Source organism: Haliotis asinina, chromosome 16 (assembly GCF_037392515.1).
Source record: "Haliotis asinina isolate JCU_RB_2024 chromosome 16, JCU_Hal_asi_v2, whole genome shotgun sequence".
NCBI classification, from domain to species: domain Eukaryota; kingdom Metazoa; phylum Mollusca; class Gastropoda; order Lepetellida; family Haliotidae; genus Haliotis; species Haliotis asinina.
The window spans coordinates 24199084-24202883 of record NC_090295.1 but is presented as its reverse complement, the minus strand read 5'-3'; positions in this window follow the sequence as shown (position 1 = coordinate 24202883).

Here is a 3800-nt window from a genome sequence, read left to right as displayed (position 1 = left end):
CAATTGTTTGTTATTTGTTGTTTCTGAAAATGCTACTTTGAATACTTTTGTAATGACTGAGAGGGGTACGAGTGTTGATATATGGTTCTAAATCAGAACATTAACAGAAATGGAATCCTGTAGAGTAGGGAGTTATTGCAGACAAAATTTATTTTTAATCTCTGCAACACATATTAGTTTTTAACTGAAAGCAAATGATGAACCACTGAATTTCACTTGCTCTACTTGTTTGTTTCCCTAGACATCCAACATGTTCAGAAAACAGTTCTCTGTTTCTGCGAAACTTCTGCAGGAGTGAATCCAGGATTTGGGAGAAATGAGTGATTCACCTAAATCAAAAAGTCTAAAGGTTAGGGAGACATGCTTGTCAGGAAACTTTTGAGTATGCTGCAGTTTTTGGGAGGAAGAGAGGTATTGGTGTATCTGGCGGGTATATTTCTTGCCAATAATATCATGCTTATCAGGAATTATATCTTGAAAAATAATCCCATGCAATATTACAGAAAAGGGGTGATAGTCTAACAATATGAAAAAGCTAGGATAGGATACTAGGGATGGGATGATGCTGTAACAAAGGATTAGGAGGTGATTGGTGAAGCCTTGCGTCTGATTGATTTCCCAGGCATTGGGTAGGTAAACCCCTTGGGCTCTGTACATCTACGAGGCTAATCTCTTGATGTTGATAGCTTCTGAAATTTTGCGTCGTCGCCAATCATGGATGTTCGATGCTGTGATGGTTGTTCCTTGCCAGTCAATGGAGTATGACGGATTGTTCACATTATGTTCAGAAAGGGCTGACTTTAGATCTTATTTCTCTACTGAAGTTCTGTGCTCTTTCAGCCTAATGTCAATGGGGCGAGATGTCTCTCCCACAGTTACACATAGGCTTGTTGATGCACCCCTGGGCTTGTAAGTGGTCTTGGTTGGTGTACATCTGCCACTGGCCTCCGGAATGGTCTTCAGTGGTTTGTCAGACCTGAAGGTCACATCTATATCGGCAGCTTTCTTGAATGAATGAGTTAGTGAGTTTAGTCTTATGCTCCCAACTATATTTCAGCTATATTGCATGGTGTGTAATTAATCGAGTGTGGACCAGAAAATCCTGTGATCAACAAGAAGAAAACCGATCAGCGCAACTGGCAACCGATGACATGTATCAATCAAATCAGCATCATGGCCACCGATCTCGTTAGTCACCTCTTACGACAAGCATGGGCTACTGAGGGCCAATATTCAAATCTTCATTGTCGCTGAATGAATGAGTGAGTGAGTGAGTTTACTATCATGCTGCTAGCATTATTCCAGCAATATCACTGCAGGGGGACACTAGAAATGGGCTTCACGCACTGTAACCATGTCAAGAATCAAACCTTGGCGTAAGACGTGATTAGCGAATATTATAGCCACTAGGCCACACCACTGGTCACTGTTGAATGAAGGGAAAAACAAATATGCTGTGAATTTACGCAGGTTGTTGTTATTGGTTGATTCTTCGTGAAATGTGTTGTACATTTAGTAAACTATGTATAACCAACATTTTGCCCTTAGCAAGACATTAGCTCCACAAATGGAACCCATTTTTTCCAGGTAGTTGGAAGTAGATGTTATTATGCTGATGGTTTGCAAGTGGTTTGAAGGTGGATGCTAAGGTTGAGGCAAATGGCAAGTGGCAGTCACGTCACATATTGCCAGAGTTGCATGTTACAAGATACAGTAAAGTATTTGAAAGTAGACGCAGGTTTCACCATTGATCATTTTTAGGAGGCCATAATCGTGAGCTATTTAAAAGTGTGTTACTGATACTAATTTACAAATTATGCAGCCCATGTCAGTGGTGAGGTTTGAAAATAGTGGCTGCATTTGTCGAGTCCTGATGTGTGATGTTTTATATATCGTCTTTGACTTGTTCAAGTCAGTCGTCATAATAGAGGTTTGAAGATATTAAAGGTCACATGCAACGTAAAATACAACATTGCAGATTCTGGTACCTTTCTGTATGCACCTACCGAAACAAATCATCAAAAATGTCAATTTAACCTATAAAGTTGAAAAAAAACGCGATGAAAAAGCCCGCGAAATCGGAGTTCAAACGATTCACTAAATTTTTCCCATCGCTGGGGGAAAAATGGTTTCAACAGCTGTTTTGCGCTGCGCCCATTACGCATGCGCATTGAAAGGGTTCGCGTAGCTTGAAACAGTATGCATGCCCGGATTATGAGGTCGTGAGCAGTAGTCTACTCTTGGTTGTGTACACAAACAAGTAAATAATCTACTCGTTACATAAAAAAACTTGTTGATTGTGGTAAGCAACCTCTGTCACAGAGAAAGCTCAATGTCTGGTTTATTGACACCTATATGTCTGCCTGCCTGTCTGCTGAAGACAATATGCTATACAGAGCTTCAAGCATTGAACACATGCAATTTGAACTTAACACTTATCAGGCTAAACGCCATAAAAAAATAAATGATTTATGACTCGTCCCCCCGAGTCCTCTCTCTGCCACATTATGTAATTAGGCAGGTGTGATGCTTGTACACACGACGTGTTTTCATGGCTGTAAGTTGCAAACAAACTACAGTGTTCCCAGAAACTATTGAGAAAATCTTTGTTTTTTTTCTAATGATGCTAAGATTGGAAAAAGGGCTTTCACTATGCACTAAGCATACTAAATAAGGGAGACAAATCTTGAAGGCTTAGAAGGCAGCTCATTACGTCAAGAGTTATCTCCCTTGTCTGAGCAGACGGCTTCCTGTGTTGACATGGCGGAATTTACAGCAAGAGAGAAAAGAAAGCTCATTCTAGATGATTTTGAAAGGGGTGAGGCTGATGCTAAAGTGTTAGCTTGTAGACATGGTATTCCTCTGTCTACAGTATACAGAACTTTGAAGAATATTCAAACAGGAACCGGGATAGAGCATAAAGCAGGGGCAGGTCGGCCTAGGAAATTCAGTGTTGTGGATCGCCGAAGACTTGGGCAGATTGTGAGTAGGGGCAAATTGAAAAGTGTGGAGAACATCAGAAATGAAATGATTAGCAGAGGAAGTCCTCAGGTATGCAATGAAACAGTTAGGCAGGAATTACAGAGACTTAATTGGGTGAAAAAACGTGGAATTCCCTCGCCGTTGATGAAAGATGCACAAAAGGAAAAACGTTTTAACTGGTGTCGGGCTCATGAAAATCAAGATTAGGATAATGTTTTCTTTTCGGATGAAAGTTCTGTTGGGCTTTTCCCAAATTGTGTGAAAATTTGGACCAAAGATACTGTCAAACCTATCTACCATCGACCAAAACATAGCCCGAAGTTTCACATGTGGGGTGGCATATCGGCTCGCGGAGTGACGCCATTGTGTGTTTTCACGGGAAACTTGACAAAAGAAAGATACGTTGACATTCTAAATGGTCACCTTCTTCCGACAGCACAAACATTGTATGAAGATGATTGGATTTTCCAACATGATAATGACCCAAAACACACTGCGCGCTACACAAAACAGTGGTTGTCGGGCGAAAATGTTCAAGTTTTAGACTGGCCCAGTTACAGCCCAGACCTAAACCCAATTGAGAATATGTGGGGAGTCATGAAGGACAGAATAAACCAAAAGGGACTGAGAAATATTGAAGATATGAAGGCCGAGGTGGTCCAATATTGGGATACCCTGTCACACGATTACCTACAAACTTGGGTAGTGTGCCTAGGCGTATTCAGGCATGCATTGCTGAGCGAGGAGGTCTAACAAAGTACTAAAACAAGACTGAGACTGTAAAAGGATGATGTTTTAACATGTTTATGTAAGTAAAA